The sequence below is a fragment of the Microplitis mediator genome, chromosome 4 (genome assembly GCF_029852145.1).
Source record: "Microplitis mediator isolate UGA2020A chromosome 4, iyMicMedi2.1, whole genome shotgun sequence".
Taxonomy (NCBI): domain Eukaryota; kingdom Metazoa; phylum Arthropoda; class Insecta; order Hymenoptera; family Braconidae; genus Microplitis; species Microplitis mediator.
Genome location: NC_079972.1, coordinates 15,815,444 through 15,826,212, shown reverse-complemented (window position 1 = coordinate 15,826,212; position 10,769 = coordinate 15,815,444). Strand labels below are relative to the sequence as shown.

General features: G+C 28.4%; 1 protein-coding gene and 1 long non-coding RNA gene across 3 annotated transcripts in view; one reads left to right on the top strand and one right to left on the bottom strand.

Annotated features, from left to right (window-relative positions):
- The window catches only part of LOC130666680 (uncharacterized), a 349,416-nt gene that overhangs the window by 73,227 nt on the left and 265,420 nt on the right, over window positions 1-10,769 (top strand). The window lies entirely within an intron of this gene.
- LOC130666670 (tyrosine-protein phosphatase 99A-like) overlaps window positions 1-10,769 on the bottom strand; it is a 159,939-nt gene that overhangs the window by 46,494 nt on the left and 102,676 nt on the right. The window lies entirely within an intron of this gene.

Sequence of the window (10,769 nt, the reverse complement as noted above, 5' to 3'; positions counted from 1 at the left end):
TCACTTTTTGAAGGGGGGCCGCTCTGCCCCACAAAAAAAATTTTTTTTTTCAGAATTTTGGCAAAATTTCCATAAATTTGTTCGAAATAGGACAAAAGTAAAGTGTTCTTATGGTTGAAAGCCACAAAAAATAATAATTGGCTTAGGGGGGCCGCTCTGCCCCACCCTCCCCTATATAACGTGTTAATTACAACATTCACTCTCTCTGTCTTTTATTAATAATTGATAAAAGCTTGTAAATATTTATTCTCATAATTAATAATTCCATTTATTTTATATTTTATTATTATTATTATTGTATGCAGATGTGAATAATTCATGTGAAATTTATCTCTCAATTCAAGCGTTTCATCAACTGACTACATAAAATATATATATATATAAATTTAAATATTGTATAACTTTGTAGTTAAAGCATATTTAATTATACTGAGAAAATACCGAAATCATCAAGAAACTGAGGTAAAGTAAAATATTTTTGATTTTAATTGTAAGTTTACTCCGTCAATCGTTATGTACATTATCTATACATATGCGTATAACGTTAAGACTTTAATGCTTAGAATAGATTAAAATATCTTTTACTTTGTAGTTTACATTTAAATGTTGTCTTTCAGATATTAAATATACGCTGTTTCAATGCTTTAATATTTATTCATGTATATTATTTTATAATTTAAAACAATTTTTTTCAGGCGAGATAAAAAAAAATGTTTTTAAATTTGAATATAAAAAAAATAAATGTTTGTCTTGTTTTTATAATTTTTATTTTATTTTTATTTTGTTGTCAAAAGTTGTAAATGAAATTAATAAATTTTTTAATTGACGAAAACTAAATAAAAAGTTAATGGAATTAATTAGAAATCAAACTTTTTTCATTAGCGATTCACAAACTTTATTTTTTTTTTATTTTATTACTCGCACTGTACATTAAATCAATTAATTATTTTAGTGCCGGCAAAGTTAAAATTCGTTTTTTATTTTTTTTTAGGTGGTGTTATTTTACAACATAAATTTTTCTTACTTAATAATAAATTAAAATTCATTGGTAAAGAGCAAATAATAAAATTAAAACAAAATAACTCTATGATAAATAATAAATAATGAATATGCAAATAATCCCAATGGATATCACTTGTGTGTATTGAGTTTAAATTTATGAGCAAACCGGGTAAAATTGATCATTTTGCAGACCATCGATAGTAATTACCGAATTCCCATTCCATTTATTCATAATTTTTATTGACTTATTGATTTTTAAAATTAGTTAATCAGCCATTATTCAAATAAATCCTTATATCCTTATATATTTATTAATAACAATTTAAAATACGTATGATGTAGATATTGTATAAAATTTAATCATCAAACTGATGGAAATAGAAGAATAGAAGAGAGCATTGTTTAATTGCAATCCAATTGCAATTCATTGGTGTTAATAATTACTTTGGTAGCAGATCGTGTTCGTTCATGTGTATCGAGTCATCAAATTGGATCGTGCGTTACCTCATTTACTTCGTCCATTCACCTTTTCAATGTTTCCAAAATGGCTACGCTGTTTCCTACCCGTCATTTTAATTTTTCTTTCACACACAAACATGTTAACCACTCGAATCTTTTTTTTCTCTTGTTAATGTCGAGCTTTAGAAAAATTTAAATTAAATTTTTTTCAATGTTCCTACACGGAAAGAAAATTATGGCAGCGGTTCCCATAATTTTGTGAAATTTTTTCCTATACCATCATAGGAATTACGACCATAAATTATGGGAGCGGTTCCTATAATTATAGGAATGTTTCCCATAATTATAGGAATAGTTCCTATAATTATGGGAATGATACCCATAACACTATAGGAATGGTTCCTATAATTTATAGGAATACTTTCTATAATATTATGGGAATCATTCCTATAATTTATGGGAATGGTTCCTATAATGCAATTGGAATGGTTCCTATACCATTATGGGAATCATTCCCATAATATTATAGGAATAGTTCCCATACTATTATAGGAACTATTCCTATAATATTATGGGAATGGTTCCCATATTATCATGAAAAAATTAATTTAAAGAAGTGCAGTAATCACTTCTACAATACACAGAAATATTTTTAAACATAAAAACAAAAATTCAAACATTGAAAAAAAAAATCGTATTTGGCAAAAACACATTAAAATTTTTAACAAGAATTTTTTGTCAGCACAAAAAATTCAAGAAAATTCAAATTTTTGGAAATTTCTACACTATTGTGCAAAAAAAAAATTTAATGATATTATAGGGATGGTTCCCATAACATTATGGGAATAGTTCCCATAAAATTATAGGAATAGTTCCTATACCAATATGGGAACCATTCCCATAATAGTATGGGAATGATTCCCATATCATTATGGGAACCATTCCCATAATGGTATGGGAACTATTCTTATACTATTATGGGGATGGTTCCCATAATATTTGGGAACCATCTCTATAGTAGTATAGGTACTGTTCCCATACCATTATGGGAACCATTCCCATAATGCATAGCAAAACTTCCCATAATTTTCTTTCCGTGTACACAGAAAAAAAGGATTTCTTCGCACAAAAAATTTTTACTTGACCCAAGAAATTTTTTGTATTATAAAGTGAAAACAAAACTTTTCTTGGGGTAAGATAAAATTTTCTTGGAACAAGAAAAAAATTTTTTAGCCAAGAAAAATTTTTGTTTCAATTCATAATACAAAATATTTCTTGCGCCAAGAAATTCTTTTTTTCTGTGTATTAGTTTGTTTATATACACACCATCCCACACTATTCTGTGTTATTAGTAATATCGCAAAATTAAACTTGAGATTTAACGCGATTGGTCCGTTTTCTGCTTAGAGCCTTCAGTACATAAGGGACTTACTGAAGATTACAGATTTAGTATTAGTGAAAGAGTTAATCCCACAAGCTATTAATGGCTAAAATAAGTCAATTACTTATTCATATAAGGAGACAAGGAATAGTTGAGTAGTTCGAACTATGACCTTGCTGGTGATTTTACTAGCTGGTAGATCAGTCCCTCTACACTCTACTCGTTGTTGGATCAATGATTTCAAAAGGCTTTAAAGCAAGATAAGGAGTACGAGTATTGCCTAGGACGAATACTGTTCATGGCGATCCAAGCTGTGACCTAGCTATAAATTTAATCGTGAATCGAACGAAAAATTTCAGAACGACCAGACACAAAGACCGTCGACGCCCAATAGTTGGTTCTCTTATCCATTGTATATCGGTGAATCTACGATATTCTCAACGATTATCGATTTTATTTTCAACAAATTTTCCTATACTGCTATAGTCTTATTCTTATTTTCAAAATTAATATATAATAAAACAAATTTCGATAAGAGGCGGACTAAAAGAGTTAACCAAAATTTTTTTTAAAAATCTTTCTAATCGTAATTTAATATTGTTTTTATCAATTGTTCAAAAAAACTAAAAAAAGGTTTATGGCAACTCAAATAATGTCTTATTTTTTCGTAACATCACCATTTTACCCGCCTATTTCTTCATCGTATTTTATCAACTGAATAAATTTAACATAAAAATTAAATTTACTTATAAATTCATTTGTATTTTCAGTAACTGTTTTTATCATCAATTAATATACTATGATGTTTATGATGTAAAAAAAATTTAATATAAATTCAATTAATACGGGGATGAACCAATAAATTTAATTAAACACTGTAAAATCCATTGGAAAATATCTATACTTTCAATTTCATAACCAATATTGTACAATGTATATTCATGCATTCAATTTGAATTCCATTTGCGTTTTCCGCGTATACTTGCTGAAAACTGTAGTATGTAGGGTCTTTATCGTTTAATATAAATTTATAAGTTGAGTCAAATCTATACATATATATTTTTTTTTCTTTATTCCAATATTGAATTTTTTTTTGCTAACCTCCTCCGCCAAAAAATAATTAACCGCTCATATAAATTCACTTTTAATTATCCAATTATATGTGTAATGAGGAACTATTACTATTACGTACTACGTATTAAATATTAATCAATAGCTAGAGACATATAGAGATAAGATGAGAGATTCCCAGAGGAAGAATTAGGAAATTCATCGCTTCTGGTGCAAGAATATTTGAGCCAAATGGAGCACATACGTATATATATATCTATATCTATATGTCGTCTTAACTCGTGTGTCCCATCCCTCTTCTCTAAACCACTAGTCCCAGGAGATGCTTATCTACCGACTAACATCTCGAACCCAAACCGCGATAATGTCATTCCATTAAATTCATTATCTTATTTTATATTCATGTAGATTTAATTTTTAAATAAACTCACACTCTTATATCTAGATAAACAGTAAATTCATTATGTTAAAAATAAAAATAAAAAGTATATTTATTGCCTTTAAATAAGTACAAGAACTAATAGAATCTTTTTGTGATTGGTTTAGTATCGTGGAGACTTGATTGATGTGTCTTCGACCAGCCTTACTCAACGGTTACCTAAAGTGTTTTCGTGCTACTGGCTGTTTCTCTACGCTACTAAACTCTCTTTGTATATATATATGTATGAATGTATGTTGTAGTAGTGTATCTTCTCATCCGCCCCGATCCGCTATAATGTCACACTGTATTTCAGTTGTCACTGATGTAAATAAATTGTATCGATAAACATTGATTTACGAAACACTCGAGATCAATAATTCAATCATCAGTACTCTCTGGCTTATCTGTAATGTTGTAATTATTATTTTCTCTATCTATAGAGTAGGGGAGGGTGGGGCAGAGCGGCCCCCCTAAGCCAATTATTATTTTTTGTGGCTTTCAACCATAAGATCACTTTACTTTTGTCCTATTTCGGACAAATTTATGGACATTTTGCCAAAATTCTGAAAAATTTTTTTTTTTTTGTGGGGCAGAGCGGCCCCCCTTCAAAAAGTGATAAAAAAATTTTTTTTTTCGTTTTTTTTTTTTTAAATTGTTTTCATCATTAAGAATGTATTTCTTTATCTTGACAACTATTTTTGGTTTTATATTACTCGAAAAAAATTTTTTAAAGCGTAAAAAATCGTTCACTCTCGATTACCTTAATTACTAATTGTTATTTAATAAAAAAAAAATCAATTCTATAATTTTACTTTATTTCAAAAATTTATCAACTAAAAAAAAAAATTTAATTTTTATAAATTTTTAGTGACCAAATTTGCCTCTTACATAAAGAAACGGCCGAAAAATATGAAGAAATAATTTTTTCGGAAGTTTCGGCTGGTCCATTTTGCCCCAGGTGTTGTGCGTAGGGCTAGAAATGTGGAATTATAATAATTTTTTTTTAATTTGACCATAAAAATATGAAAAAATCACTTTTTCAAAATTTTGGGCTTGTCCATTTTGCCCCAAATGTCATGCGTAGGGGTAAAAATGCGCAAATCTATCGGATTTATAGTAATTAGTCGAAAAAAAAAAAATTTTTTTTTTGGTCAAAATTTCAGGGGGGCCGCTCTGCCCCACCCTCCCCTATACTCTTAAATAATGACGATAATAATTATTTACTATTTTTATTAAAATTTATTCGAGTTATAAAATATATAATAATTTTATCTCTAACAAGTGAAGTAAAAATTGAAAGAAAAAACAAGGAGAATTGATTGTTAAAATAAAGAGTAAAACGTAAATGTACGGGCAGAAGCTCAACGGATGTCTGAATAAGGGCGGAGATAGATCCGCCCAAAAGTGGCCATGGTGATAAAACGTTAAAAGCACTCTCATAGATCGTGAATACAAATGGTTGCATTTGGTCAGCTCAAGGTTGTATAAAAAGTATAAAAAACCCCAACCCATTAATCGTAAATTTTATTTTAACATTTAAAGTTTATTTTACAAAAATAATCATTTACAATTTTTCACTTTTGAAAACTGTTTGTCAATAATATCAAATTAATTAGTGGAAATCAAAAGGTTGATAAAATTTAAGTTCTATGAGCACTTTAAGATTTTATGTACGAGTTTAAAATTAGCTCAGCGAATTCTATTTGTCGTATCAGATATCTACAAGATTTAAAAGATACAAGATCCTTTGCTCTGTATAAACACTCAATTTAAACAGGTACTAAAGTGCAGTTTCCGTACACAGAAAAGAAGGATTTCTTGGGACAAGAAAAATTTTGCATTATTGAATGAAAACGAAAATTTTCTTAGGACTAAAAATTTTTTCTTGCCCCAAAGATTTTTTTTTTGACTCAAGAAAATTTTTTCTCGTTCCAAGAAAATTTTCGTTTTCAATTCATAATGCGAAAAATTTCTTAGGACAAGTAAAAATTTTCTTGACGTGAGTAAAAGTTTTTTGCGCCAAGAAATCCTTTTTTTCTGTGTATACATATTTTTATTTTTAAAAATAAACAAAATTAGTTATTTATTTCAAATTATCCGTTCGTGGTTATTCATAAATAATTTATTGAATAAACGTAATTACTATGAAAGGTATTGATATTATTGTTTTCATGTTATGTGACAATATCAGTGTCTTTGTTCAAGCAAATATATATTCGAATATACAATACCACAATAGAAACTAATAAATTACTGCAAAGGTAAAAGGAAACGATTAAATTATTTAACATTAAATTTTTTATTTAAAAGTTAATGAATATTTTAAAATATATGCTGCTGTAAATTTAGTTTTCATTAATGATTAATAATCACTGATAGTTAAATTGAAAATTTAATCGTGAAGATTTAAATGAAATTTCCGTTTTACCTGAGTCCAAATATATTTTATTACTAAAAAAAAAATATTCATATATGTATAAGACTTTGATACCGTGGTTGTTATAATTGTAACTGGGTTATATCTCAATTAGGCAAAATCTGAAAATAAAAGAAAGACGCGAAGCACGATAGTAATAATAATTAATGGTCATGTGCGGCAAGTCGAAGCGGAATAAACTAATTGGATAATTTTTTTTTTTTGTTTATTAACGGTGAATTCATTATATTTAATAGTGAATAAAATATATATAACAGTTAATTTAAATAAATTCGAAATAAAAATAAATAAATTTAAAAAAAAAATGAATGAGTTATGGAAGTTATGATTGAAAGCTTTGTATCATCAGTCAGGTTACTGTCTCATTTTCTATTATATATATTCAATGACAGAACCTAGAGTAGAGGCCGAAAACTTGTTGATGAAAGTTTCTCCTTAATTTAATTCAAAGTGCGTCAGTGATATAAATTTAACCCAAGCTCGTCGGTTGTAAAGTATAGCTGTTGTCTTTTAGTCAGAACGAGTTTTTGGATAACAGGCATTCCACATGTATATTAAATTTTAACTTTTACTCATATCAGTATCACTATTAATTGATAAAAAAAATTTGTAAAACTTTTTTAACACTGTGTGATAGAGGAGGGTGGGGCAGAGCGGCCCCCCTGAAATTTTGACCAAAAAAAAAATTTTTTTTTTCGACTAATTACTACAAATCCGATATATTTGCGCATTTTTACCCCTACGCATGACATTTGGGGCAAAATGGACAAGCCCAAAATTTTGAAAAAGTGATTTTTTCATATTTTTATCGTCAAATGAAAAAAAAATTATTATAATTCCACATTTCTAGCCCTACGCATAACACCTGAGGCAAAATGGACCAGCCGAAACTTCCGAAAAAATTATTTTTTCATATTTTTCGGCCGTTTCTTTATGTAAGAGGCAAATTTGGTCACTAAAAATTTATAAAAATTAAATTTTTTTTTTTAGTTGATTAATTTTTGAAATAAAGTAAAATTATAGAATTGATTTTTTTTTTATTAAATAACAATTAGTTATTAAGGTAATCGAGAGTGAACGATTTTTTACGCTTTAAAAAATTTTTTTCGAGTAATATAAAACCAAAAATAGTTGTCAAGAGAAAGAAATACATTCTTAATGATGAAAACAATTAAAAAAAAAATAAACGAAAAAAAAAATTTTTTATCACTTTTTGGAGGGGGGCCGCTCTGCCCCACAAAAAAAATTTTTTTTTTCAGAATTTTGGCAAAATGTCCATAAATTTGTTCGAAATAGGACAAAAGTAAAGTGACCTTATGGTTGAAAGCCACAAAAAATAATAATTGGCTTAGGGGGGCCGCTCTGCCCCACCCTCCCCTATATTAAATTTTAACTTTTACTCATATCAGTATCACTATTAATTGATAAAAAAATTTTTAAAACTTTTTCAACACTGTGTGATATGTATTAATAATTACTATTAATTTGTTAGTAGTTATATTTTGTTGAGGTAAAAGTCAACAATGGTGTTGTCCGAAAATAAAAAAACACGATTTTATTTTATTTAGGGCTACTTAAACAAAATAGCAAGTTTAATTGTGTAGCAGAGACGAGAGCCAGCCAGTCGTTTGTGAACCCGAGTTTTAAATGAAATGGCGTTAAATACAAGCGAGTAGAAGTACGCGTATTTAAACGACACAGTCTGTATGCAGCCGTTGAACCTTACTCGTTTGTACGTACGTATACTTTGGTCGTACAAGCTGCAGGATTGTTTCCCAGGGTGAAACGATCCTTGGGGAGTAATTGTGGAGTCGTTTTAGTTGAGTCAGCGCAAGGGAATGAGCGAAAAAGAAACTTAAATTTCTGTACACTTTACTCGTATGTCCATGTGTGTATGTGTACTAGCGATTGTGTGAAAGAGAAATAGAGAGAATGATCATGAGAGTTAAAAAGAGAATATATATATATATATATATATATATATAGAGGATAAAGTTATTGGTGACCGCTAGTTGGTATATGGTAAAAGACCATCTGTATTCAACCTACTCGGTAAATTTTAAAATATTTTCCGCCCCAGAGTAAATCAACTACCACGCCCGGGTGTACGCGCACTATGCACAAAGTCTCTGTAAATTCTTTTACTTTTTTACCGAATACGAGTATTATTTTTATTACAACATTCACAAGAATTCGAAAATATAACACTGCGAGTACTGTTATAAAGTTATTTCAAAGAAGTTAAACTTATATGATTCGATTGTTGAGATTCTATTTATTCATTTATTATTTTTTTTTTTTTTCACTGACATAGGAACGAATAATTTTTATATTTGGTCGAAAAAATTTTAAAGGAAAATTGAATAATAAAATAAGGATGTGAAATTATTTAAAAACTTAAATGGTATTAAATTATTAATTAAATTAAACCTCTGGTGATGATTGACAATTATTAATCAAGTATCCAGACCGTTAAATAATTAATATTTTTAGTGAGTAAGTGGAATTATCAATTCTGACCTCAATTTCGTAATGATTAATATTGTAAGTCTTCTTTTTAAAGGAGATGAAAACTTTCTGTCAAAGAAAGAGTTAAGAGAACCAATAATGTTTGAATTAATTATAATAAAAATTAAATAGGAATTCATGTGCTGAAAATAAAAAAAAATTTGTAAAATCCAAAAGTGCACGCCTCGAACGCTCATGTTATGTTTTTTTTTAATAGTTAAATTTCGAATAAAATTGAATATCCCGCTCTTTTCCCTTAGAAATTTCCATGGTAAATATACGGTAATAAAAGTACAAAAAAAAATAAATAAGGAGAACATTTCTAATGAAAAATGGCGGCAGTGTGTGTTTGTTTACATGTAAGATTGCCGGTTTTAACCGTAATGATTTATTTTTAAAAAAACGAGAAGGCCTACAGTAGTGATTTTTGAAAGGAACTTTCTTTGCTTATTTCTGAAAATTTTGAAAAAAAAATTAAGTAGTTTCGTCAAGTCGTTCTCGAGATATCCGTACCACGCCGTTTTTTTGAACCACAGACTAATGGACGTCCACGATAAATTTTTTTTAATGAACTTTTTTTTATATTAATACATATTAGACAAATTAAAAAAAGTATCAGGATTATTTATTAGTGTTTCAGCTTTATATTGATGTGTTTTTCATAATGTGTAAGAGTAATAGAAAAAAAATATATGCACTTTAATGAGTGGAAATCGTGTGACCTTGACAGGTTGGTTATAAAGCACAACCTCTCCGCTTCGCTTCCGAGGCGTGCAATAAGTTGATTTTAAAAAAAAATAACGTCAAGAAATTGAATGAAAAAGAGTTTAAAATGATAATAAATTTGATGTCGATGGGTTCGTTTAAGCAATAGTGGTTGGTCATCAATGTAACTTGTACTTGGTACTTTGCGCAAAGTTTAATTCTATAGGACAGACACTTAATCTGGCTTTAACTGCTACTTGATTAGAAAATCCAATCCTTGAGCTTGATTTATAATGTACTATTTGCTGTCGGGAATCAGAGATAAATTATCCATCAAAGTCCAAATACCCCTTCTCAATTATTTATCTAGAATTTTAAAAATTCAACCGACTAAATAAATTTGAAATAATTTAAATTTCGTCTTGTGATATTTTATTATCGAATTGACTCTTTATTTTATTATCTCTTGTTCCAACTGCTGTCTTGTCAACTGGATAATAAATTTATATTGTTGAGATTCACCTGGATCCATTCCAAAGGAACAAATCTGTCGCATTGTTGTTTTTAGAGAGTTGTCTTCTCCGAATTCAGACTAGACTACGTTAAACTGGCCCTTGTCAAAGACAAATGTTGGAATTAAAAGACTCGCCGTTCTTTTGTCCAGTCTCAAGAGACTTTTATTTTTTATTTTTTTTTTTTATTATCATTTTCTACGACAACAAAACAAATAAGTAAACGAAAATAAAACAAAGAAATTGGAATACCAGAAATGCTTGAATCCAATA